The 11,506-nt window shown below is 45.3% G+C and overlaps 1 long non-coding RNA gene across 1 annotated transcript in view; it reads right to left on the bottom strand.

The window, feature by feature from the left end:
* Positions 1–1,069: 1,069 nt before the first annotated feature.
* Positions 1,070–11,506, bottom strand: part of LOC147031874 (uncharacterized) — a 38,903-nt gene continuing 28,466 nt past the window's right edge. The window contains exon 3 of the long non-coding RNA XR_015051886.1: positions 1,070–1,109. This is a non-coding gene — a long non-coding RNA (uncharacterized LOC147031874). The remainder of the gene's footprint in view (positions 1,110–11,506) is intronic.

Below are 11,506 nucleotides of genomic sequence, written 5' to 3'. Positions count from 1 at the left end.
CGCTTTTTCCACAAAGATGAGGTTTAAAGTCATTTTTCTTCCCAATAAAGGTTATCATCACATGCCTGACTTGTTAAGCTGTCAGATTATGTTATGATTGTTCATGGATGGCAGAATATTACGGTTTTTGACTTTGACAAAATAATTTTAAATAATACCGTGAATTCCTGTGGTGAATTGAGATTTTTGCTTCGATCGATGTTGCGGGTTCGTTTTAAAGTCAATTAAAATTATGTTTTCGGTTTTTGCAGTCGCTTTTGATGCTTAACACTCGGTAGTTGTGAAGTTTACAAAATTCCGATATTTTATAAGGTTCATGTTCGATGGCACGCAGGGCCTAGGGCGCCTTGACTAGATGTTAGGCCGCAGCGCTTTTTCCACAAAGATATTGTTTAAAGATTTAAATGGCAGGGAAAATTCGCCTGTTTTGTTTGTACAAATCTTATCCACTGCCAGCGAATGTTTGATTCCTTCGGGAATCGGTGGGAGCGATTACCCGTTTTCCAGCCATTTTCGCAAAACATGACGACACACTTACGAGGCATGATGTACAAATATCCAAATAATTTTGTTCTACGATAACTCAAAATAAAATAGGATAATATAGACAGTTGCAAGCTCAAAAAAAGCGAAAGCAGCCCGCTCAACTGGACACTTCTTCAATGAAAGAGTGAGCTTCCGCTTTGTTTTGGAGAACGTGACGTCACCATTCATATATGGCACGCGGCTGTTTTTTTCAACAGCCTCGAGAAATAACAACTTCGGAGTTAAATTTCATTAATTTTTCCCAATAGTTAGGCAACCACAATAGTTTGCATCGAACTATTTAATGCACGTATAATAATATTGATAAATTTTCAGAACATGTTTGGTGACCCGCAACCTGCTCTTTTATGTGAGTCTTATAATCAAACCTTCCTATTTGGGATACATTCTCCTTTTCATGATCTTTTTCATAAACTTGGCTTCTCATCACCAAACAAAACTTTATTGCTTCTTTTCAATTCCCCAAAATGGTTTTGTTGGCGGCCTGCAATGGAGTTAGCAACTTATCCAGAATCAATGATCTGTCTCCAGAGCATGTTCATTGAAGTTCACGTCACAATAAGCTGTGTATTCAAGAGAGGTTTCTGTTATTCAGACATCATAAACTGTTCACATATACATCTACGAGTCCATCATGTACGAGTACATACATACATGCATCAGTGTAATGCAAGGGTGTGCTTCTGTAAAGGTGTCGCAGTGTGGAAAAGTGTTGCTATTTGTAAGTGTTGTTGTTGAAAAGTGTTGCTATAAGAACATCTGCCTCACAAAAATCCTCCAAATATATATGATTTAGTATTTGGGTGTTGAATGATCTGTATTATTTCATCATAGTGAAAATGATTATAATCACAAATAACATTGTTTTTTTTTTAAAGAAAAATTGGAACATTTTAAACCCGTGCTGGTGCTCAACTACAACAAGCTGAGGGAACTCGAGCCCACGGCGTTTCACGGCCTGGAAAAGCTGCCCCTGTGTTTTTGCTGCATGGTAAACATCTTGTTGATTGGATGTTGGATACAACTTCATGGTCAAGGTAAAATGTTTGTGTCAAAGGTTTTTTTTAATCTACATGTTTCCTCACCATGGATCTTAAATTAACAATGAATGATGTATGTATATATATATATATATATATATATATATATATATATATATATATATATATATATATATATATATATATATAGACATACATACATATTTTTTTATTATCAATGGACATATATCGGATAAATGGAGACATGTTCAAATATATTTTGCATCGCTGAGCTTGGTAAACTTTAGTTTTCTTTCATTGTAAGGAACCATTGTGCAAGTTTTTACTTTGTGTTACATTCTCATTGTAAAAGTCTTTTTCCAAACTTTAGATCAACACACCACTCGTTTTCTATATGATTATCATACAATTGGGGACATTTGGATGTCATCATACTTAATCTACAGTATGTCCAGAATAATTGAAAAGCTGCATTCCTCATATGGTCAGAAGGAATTATGAGCCTTTCCCATTCCCGACAGCACAGCATTGTGTGTTTGTGTGTGTGCGCAAGCCCACGCACAGACCAACTTTAATATTGAGCCCCAAGCAACCCTAAAACGCAGTTCAGTTCAACAAAGTTATCTATTAAAACCATAACACGTTAACATCTAATTTAACCACAAGTTGATTTTGTACCTTCAGTGTGGAGTGTGTGTGTGTGTGTGTGTGTGTGTGTGTGTGCGCGTGCGTGCGTGCGTGCGTGCGTGCGTGCGTGCGTGCGTGCGTGCGTGCGTGTGTGTGTGTCCTGCCATCAACATTATCCAGTCCTGGTGTGGACGTTCAGGATACTGAATCGATCACCAGAACCTGAGGAGCATTCTTTCCCCACCTTCATATTGTCACGTGCAAGAGAAGTGGTGGGGGAGCTGAGCCCAGTTGTGTGCTTGCGTAACAAATAATTGCCACCATCGTGCCTGTGCATTTAGCTGTGCTTTAGTGGGTGGGGCATTGTACTGGTGTGTTTGAGACTAACTGTCTGTCAATCAGGAAGCTGAACATCCATCATGTAAGCACTCCTTTTTATCTCTCTCAATATTTTATCTCTCTCTCTCTGTAAGCCTCTCTCAACCCACCCCTACATCTTTCTTGTTATCAAATCCTGGACTCAAACTCCACTCTCCATCCCCATCCTGTTGCTTTGGTGATCTTCCCATAATGGAGCAGGTAGAATCTTTTCTCCTTCACACAGAGATACATGATTGCAGGCAGCTTAAAACTCCTGCCTGTGTTGGGGTTATGAAAAGGACATGGACACATATAATACGATGGAAACAATCGGAGGATGAAGAGATGGAGGGACCATTGGTGTGAGTGGGAGCTCTGTAAATCCATAATCGGCACAAGCCTCCACACATTTCAGCACTCCTTTTTGATCAGATCATTCGTTCTGCATGTGGGGACAGCAAGTTTCACACCCTGCACTCACTGCATCAGCCTCCATCGTGTAATGGTTCGGGTGTCCATTCTGAATCTGGGATGACCATGGTTTGAACCCCGGCTGACTCGTACCAAAGATTTTACCAATGGTATGTGCTGCTTCCTTGCTTGACGGTCAGTGTATGTTTTTTAAAAGCATAAAGAACAGACAAACAACCGTATGTTGGCAATAAAAGCACAGGCTTTGATGGCCTAATATGGTCTACTGTGTCAAAGTTCCTCGAAAGGGAAGTCAAATGATTATTTTCATTAAATAGGCCAGATCCCGCCATCACTGACCACATTCCTGACTGATGTTCTCCACATCCTTTTCCATCTCTTTTGCCATTGTGCTTGGTTCTTATGTGAACAGTGCTTTCCCTGACCTTAACCCTTTTTTCCTTACCAGGCTTGGGCATGAGAAATAAGATTTGTCCAATGTGTGAATCATGCCAGAGTTCAGTTTTAGGATTTGTGCCTTCATGCAGGAATATAAAATTTATGGGTATCTGTTTATTCATAACTGTGACTGTGCTTTGTTAATTATTTTAAATAAGCTCATCGTGTTTTAATTAACCTCTGCCATCGAAGATCGGAGGTTACTGTTTTCACCCCTTTCTGTTTGTTTGTTTGCTTGTTTGTTTGTGAACAGTATTACGGAAAAACTCCTCGACGGATTTCGACGAACCTTGGTGGGGGGGGGGGGGTTAGGTATGGTCCAAGGATCATGCCATTAGATTTTGGACTTGGTCCCCCCCCCCAAAAAAAAAAATGTTAGAGAAAAAAAAATTTTTTTTTTTGCATTTCTACATGTTTTAGTCAGGTCTGGTTAGATCTGTGACCTGCTACAGGTACCATGTAAACCTGTACTAACCTGTTCCATGGTCGGGTTGTCAGCGACTAAACCGTCTCCCCCACCAGGTTTTCTGGTGAGGAGGGTGTTTGGATATGGACACCCAGCAGGATTAAAAACAAAACCTGTCAAAGGGCGGAGGAGCTCCTTTTGAGCCAACGGCCATCCATTTCTAGTGCCCAACTGTGTCTGCGGACGTCCTCCTGCAGTTGGGTTACTTTTTTATTAGGTGGTTGGTGGCAGGATTTGCACTCCGGCCACCGTGAAAGCCTTCATTCCGCAAAACACAAAAACGCAAAAAAAATCTGAAAACCCACTCCGTGGGAGTACCTCCTGTGCAGATTCCCTTCGCAGGGCAGCTCACCGGATGACGGGATTGGGGCAAAGCCTTCGGGACCCCCAATCTTTGATGATAGGAGGGAAACCACGGGGTAACATCCCTGGGTCAGATTGCGGGATTGTGTGTCGGAGTGGTGCTGAGGTGTCGTCCACCAGACGGCGGTCTCCTTGGGTTAACCTGAGGCGGTCCCTTCGGGTGGGTGCCTGGAATGTCCTATCCCTAAGAGAGGATGATCACCTGTCTCTGTTATCATCTGAGCTCAAGCGTTTGGACATCGGGATTGCAGCTCTCTCTGAGGTTCGGAGACCGGATGATGGCGAGATAATGGTGGGTGGTTACACCTACTATTGGTCTGGTCGCTCTGATGGTTACCATACCCAAGGAGTTGCTGTAGCTGTGTCCAATAAGCTGACCCCAATGATAATTGAGGTAACACGGTCAACGAGCGTATTATGAAATTAAGGATTCGTCACTCAGGTGTCATTTCCCTGGTCTCTGTTTATGCTCCGACTGAGGCGAGTGACCTCGCCGTGAGGGATGCATTCTTCGCCACGCTGGAGTCTGTGGTTGATCAGTGCCCCCAGACGAGATACACTTCTAGTCTTGGGGGATTTCAATGCATCGACTGGGACTGATAGGGATGGTTATGAGGTGTGTGTTGGTCCCCATGGGTCAGGAACTATGAACCAGAATAGCACTAAGTTCCTTGACTTTGCAAGAGTCATGGACTTAGGGTGGCTGTTTCATGGTTTCAGCGCCCACAAGCTCATCGCTGGACTTGGTATTCCGACGCTGGCGGTGTGGCAAAGGAGATTGACCATGTCCTCATTGACAGTCGTTGGAGGATGATCCAGAACTGTAGGGTCTACTGGAGTGCTCAGTTCCTCTATACTGTGACTGTGCTTTGTTCCTCAATACTCGGCCCTCTTGAGCTCCTGACCACTTACAAAGCTTTTGTCCATAGCCTGATTAGATGGAGTACTGCTCTCCCCTCTGAGCTGGTGCTCCTGCCTCCCACCTTTCTCGGCTTCACGCTGTCGAAACCAGGGCTTTTAAGATCATCGGCATTTCCCGCAATGAAGCTGAGTCTTTGGGCCTCTCACTCAATCACCGCAGGTTGGTCGGTGGTCTTTCTGTCTTCTACCGACTCCTCTCCAGCCTTGCCTCCCTGCTCTCTCTGCGATTTGTCCCCACCACATTTCCACAGGACGCTCAAGGTCCGCCAACAACCCCCTTCTGGTAAAACTACCAAAATCACGAATCACTGCTCATCTTCACTCTTTCATTCCTCTTTTTTCCCGCCTTTGGAATAAAATTCCTCACTCTATTCTTTCCCATTCTTCCCTCCAGGCTTTCAAAACAGCTGTTCACCACCACCTCTTATCTTCCCCCATCCAAATCCTCGATCTTTTCTACCCCCGATAATCCACCCAAGCCCACTTCCTTCATTTCTCCTGCTTTCCTTCCTGAAAGTCCCTGAAATGTCCATCTTCTCTTCGCCATGTTCCCCGTCCCATCCCCATCCCTCTCCCTTCCACAGTTCACCTAATGTGTCTGTTCCCCACTGTTTTGTCCCTTCCACTCCCGCCCCTCTTGTCTCATGCCTCCTTGCTGTGAGTTGTGTGTTAGCTCTCATACGAGCCTCGACCAAGGTATACAAAAAAAATAAAATAAAATAAAAATACTGACCACAGGCTTGTTGTTGCAACTCTAAAGCTGCACCTTAAATCCTGGAGAATGGTACCATCCCAGCCAAGGCTGGATGTTGGCAAGCTCAGGGATGAGAGAGTAGCTGAGGAGTTTGCGAACAGGCTGAGTGGACACTTGGGGGGTCTGTGTGCTTTGGGGGGTCCTGAAGAGTTGTGGAGCGCCTTCAAGACCACCGTCCTTGATGTTGCCGGTGGATGTCTTGGAACTCACCGCAGGGCAAAGAAGAATTTTGTCTCTCAAGGGACACTGGATACCATTGAACAGAGTCGCAGGGCCTGGCTGAATGGCAGAGCTGAGCTGTTCAGGGAGCTGAGGCGTGAAACTGTACGTGCACTGAGGGTGGACAAGGAGGCATATGTGCGAGGAATCTGTGAGGGGGCAGAGCATCACCTGTGGACAGCTGATTCTAGTCCCGCTTACAGGGGAATTCGTGCATTGCGTTCATCCAAGCCCATTGCTCGGAGCACTGCAGTTAGAGCAGAGAGTGGTAGGCTCTTAACAGAGGAGTCTGAAGTGAAGGCCCGCTGGGCCGGTTACTTTGAGCCGTTGTACCAGGCTGATCCCCCAGCTGTCGAGTTGGATGTCAAGGGTGTTACAATCCCTGTTGCTGACCCTCGAATCAACTGTGGTCCACCTTCGCTTGTGGAAACACGGGCTGCGGTGAACCAGTTGAAACGGGGCAAAGCTCCAGGGATCTGTGGCATCCATGCTGAACTTCTCAAGGCTGGTGGAAATGTTGCACTCGTGTTGTTGAATGCAGTTTTGTGCTCTGCCTGGAACACAGGCATCATCCCAACTGATTGGAAGAGGGGCCTTGTTGTCCCTCTCTGGAAAGGGAAGGGTGATCGCCAACACTGCAACAACTACCGAGGGGTGACGCTCCTCTCAGTGCCGGGCAAGGTCTTTGCTCGGATAATTATTGATGGGGTTCGCCACCATCTGCTTGAGCACCAGCGTCCAGAGCAGTCAGGCTTTACACCAAAGAGGTCAACGATTGACCGTATCCTTGCACTTCGTGTCCTCACCGAACGCAGCCGAGAGTTTCGGCAGGGGCTGCTTGCAGCCTATGTTGATCTCTGTAAAGCGTTCGATTCAGTGAATCGGGATGTCCTCTGGAAGATTCTTGGTCTTCATGGGGTGCCACCAAAACTGATCGATCTGATGTCTGAACTCTACTTTGGTACTGCGAGTGCTGTGAAGTGTGGTGGTACCATCTCTGACTTATTTCCAGTTGTTACTGGAGTTCGTCAGGGGTGTGTACTGGCCCCCACACCTTTCAGCACTTGTATGGACTGGATTTTAGGGAGGATGTCAGAGAGATCAACCTGCGGTGCATCGTTTGGGAATGTCAAGATCGCACGTTGATTTTGCAGATGATGCAGTCATCTTTGTGGAGACTTTAGATATCCTTTTTGGGGCCCTCGAGGTGCTGAATGAGGAGTCGGAGCCGCTGGGATTACAGGTTTCTTGGGTCAAAACTAAGATCCAGGCTTTCGGTGACATCTTGGATGCTGCTGTCCTGTCTGTGTCTGTTTGTGGTGAGGATGTTGAGGTCGTGGAGAGATTCACTTACCTTGGCAGTGATATTCATGTCTCTGCTGGCTGTGAGTCAGAGGTCAATAGACGTCTGGGTCGGGCCTGGGGAGTCATGGATTCACTGGATCATGGGGTGTGGCGCTGCCGGTACCTGTGCGGGAGGACGAAAATCCGAGTCTTCAGGTCCTTCGTGCTTCCAGTCTTGCTCTATGGATGTGAGACTTGGACTCTGACCAAGGATCTGAGATGGAGACTTAATTCCTTTCGTACCAGGTCTCTTCACAGAATCCTTGGCTATCGCTGGTCGGATTTTGTGTCCAACGAGCGGTTGCTGAGAGAGACTCGGATGAGATTTGTTACCTGCATCGTCCGTGAGCGTCAGTTGCGGCTGTATGGACATGTGGCTCGTTTTCCTGACGCTGATCCTGCTCACCAGATTCTCTCAGCGAGGGAGTCTCATGAGTGGAGGAGGCCAGTGGGCCGACCACATGCCTCGTGGTTGCAGCAGGTTGACCATCATCTCAAGGAGATGGCGATGGGCCTGGCATCTGCCTGGGGGATGGCCAGACGGAGGCCCCTGGAGTACCGGCGGAAAGTGGACGCAGCGACGCGCTGTTCTGGCACATGCTCCCATACCTGACCTGACATGTTTTCAGTGATTTCCAACCCCCCCCCCCAAAAAAAAAATTAGAAAAAAAAATGTTTTTTTTGCATTTCTTCATGCTTTCAGTGATTTCCAACCCCCCCCCCCCCCAAAAAAAAATAATTGTTGGAGAAAAAAAAAATTTTTGCAACTTTTTTTAAACAAAATTTCGACTTTTTTTTTTTGCATTTCTACATGTTTTAAGTGATTTCCAAACCCCCCCCCCCCCAAAAAAAAAGTCAACTACATTTTTATTTCCTTTGTCTTCTTTGATCACTTCATATTTACTGAATGTTCATTGTTCATTCACCTTCACAGTATTCAATATCCTGGCTGTAATCTTTCTGGCAAGTTGTTCTTCGAGAGCCTTGATCAGCATGTTTGCAAAAAATTTGGCAAACTTCTCAACCCGTTGAAATTCTATGTTCCTTGGGTACAAAAGTCTGAGTCCACTTCAATCAATTTCAATCTCTTTCATCCCAAAAGCAATTTTTCACAATATTAATGATATTTATTCATATTGTTTCATTTATTCAACTGTAGTATAAATTTCTTCCTCTTCTTCTTATTCTTCTTCTTCTTCTTCTTTCAGCTGCTCCCGTTGTGGGTCGCCACAGCAGATCATCCGTATGATCCGCATAGTGATTTGGCACATGTTTTACGCCGGATGCCCTTCCTGACACAACCCTGGTCGCCTCTTACGACACAGGGATATGGTATACCTATTTTAACCGGGGTATACACCGGCCCAGTATACTGGTACTCATTTCGCCGACCTCGGAAGGATGACAGGCTGAGTCAACCCCCTGGTGTATTAATTCAGTGGTCCAACGGGGCTTGAACTCAGGACCTTTTGGATCCCAAGCCGCTGCCCTAACCACTGCGCCAACACCAGGCATGTAGTATAAATTTATTCTATTCTACATTATTCTACTAGAAGGACACTCGGTAGAGCGCATACCTCCAGCATGCTGATTAGTTTACGTTTTGTATCCCACCGATAGGCCAGATCTGGATTCGGACCTGAATTAAAATTTAATGAACTTGTTCTTGTTACCGAGCCAATCTTTTGTCCATCTTTAACTTTTTGAAATATCGTGCAAGATATGATTTTAGCCCTATCTCACAATGGTGAAGAATCACTTGAAGAATTCTCGGATCCGGATCCGGATTCGGATGTTCACCAAAATTTAATCAATTCGGCCTTGCCACACACCCAACCGGTCCACCAAGTTTATTCAGAATCCATCCATAACTTTTTGAGATGTCGTGCTATTTATCGTTTTCGGCCCCCTCTCTCTCAATGGTTAAGAATCACTTAAAAAATTCTCAGATCTGGATCTGGATTCGTCTGGATCTGGATTTTCATCAATATTAAGTGTTGCTGTCCTTGGCTGGTCAACTACAAACACAAAAAAATTCAGAACGATTGCTTAAACTGTGGCCAAAAATCGTGTGACACAGACAGACAAACAGACAAATGCTACAGACCAACATAGTTGCCAAAAAAGTATTTTTGGCCAAGAAACAAACAGAAAGACAGGGGTGAAAACATAACCTCCTTCCACCTTCGGTGGTGGAGGTAAGAAATGGATGGTTAATGCATTAGAGAAAAAGCTAAAAATTATGTGTGCACTGATTGTGCTCAAGAATGTATTACAAAACATTTGGGAAAAGATTGACTCAAGCATAATCCATAAAATAATTAATTCAGTGCCAGATTGAGTTGAGGCAGTTCTCAAGGTAAAAGGGTATCGCACTGATTATAATCAATAATTGTTGAATGCACATATGTAAAGACAAATTTGATATTTTCTATTGTAATAAGTATTACTATATCTTTAAGAATGTATATATGACTTGCAAATGTACCGTCACTTTGCTGACTGATTTAATCAGAAGACAACATGTTGTACTTCACAAACATTCTGCTCTGTTCACTCTATTTGCCCATGGTCATCTTCCATCTGCTTGGAAGTCAGCTAACAAAACCGTCATTAACCATCCTTGTTGTTTGTATATGGCATGAGCAAAATTAACTTCTGCTTTGCTGCAAAGGTCAGTTTTGGATTCTTTGTTTGAAACCTCTGCTTAAATTATGTGGAATGAAACATTTTGGAAATTTTAAAAATTATTTTTACTCAGATTTCAACATCACCGTAGTACATATTGTTGCGAATCTGGAAGCCATGAGCACTCAACATACAGGTCCTATATAACAGTTATATCGGTAAGTATGTGTTTTTAGTTAGGGTCCCCGTCCCATGTCTAATGGGTAATTAAATGTACATGCGCTGCAAAGTTACTTTGATAGTCAGGGTTTTCTTTTATTTTTACACCACCAACATCAACTACAACAACGCCAGCATCACCCTCACCTTCACTTCGCTCTGGCCGATGCCATGGTGGACGGAGTTCAAGGAGGAGCCTTGCGGCGGCCCTCAAACAATCAGCGTGCGACGAGTGAGGTGGCCGCGGCTCAGCCAATCGGACCCTGCGACGGTGAGAAAGGCGCTCCGTGTAACATCACCACGCCCCGGGCCAATCAACGGACTTGCCGCTCGTTTTGGCCAATGACAGGGCGACGAGCGATTCTGTGCGCCAAAACCACCCAGTGAGGGAGAGCGGGGAGGGTGGAGGCATCCCCTCCTCCCCCTGGAGAAGGGTGAATAAGGTCGCGGCGCGATCGGACGAGGAGAAATTCGTCCTCCACAAGAACCGCAAGTCGGTTGCGCGCCGTCTCTCTGTCGGTGAACTAGAGAGCTTTTGAGATTGTTGACCATCGAGCAGGCAAAGTTGTGGTAAATCGGACGGGCAGGTTGAACGAGTGTGGAGTTATCAGCCCTCGCTTTGACGTTCAACTCAAAGACTTGGCGAAGTGGCAGAGAACCCTCCTGCCTTCTCGACAGTTTGGGATACAGAGGAGAGTTTTGGTTGCCGGGACGAGCGCTGAAGGGAGCTCTGGATTCTATCATCGCATCTCGACACTGACCTGTTTCGCCCGTGTCAGCCGAACCACACGAGGTGGACAGGTCCGTGTGTGTGTGTGTGTGTGTGTGTGTGTGTGTGTGTGTGTGTGTGTGTGTGTGTGTCTGTGGACCCGTCTGTAAGTAGGAATTGTTTCAGTGCTCTTTGCTGTACATTCTTGCATCTCTATAGTCGGATAACTCTGCTTCTTGCGTGCTCCCCCCTTTCCCCCATTATAAATAAATACATTTGCTAAATGTATCAATTCGTTGCTGTGTTTCTTCCATTGGCTTAGCATGGCACCTGTTGCTGAATTACAAAGGCTGTTGCCGCTGTAAATGTACATTTGGACCGACGGGACTTCGGCAACCATCCGCTCGGGTTGCGCACAGGTCGGGCACACTAACGGCTCGACTCGTACGAGTGCCGTCGAGGGTGTGAATACTCGGTAA

Source organism: Eptatretus burgeri, chromosome 2 (assembly GCF_056783735.1).
Source record: "Eptatretus burgeri isolate ZD-2024b chromosome 2, Ebu_testis_v1, whole genome shotgun sequence".
Classification (NCBI taxonomy): Eukaryota; Metazoa; Chordata; class Myxini; order Myxiniformes; family Myxinidae; genus Eptatretus; species Eptatretus burgeri.
This window is presented reverse-complemented; position numbering and strand designations above follow the sequence as displayed.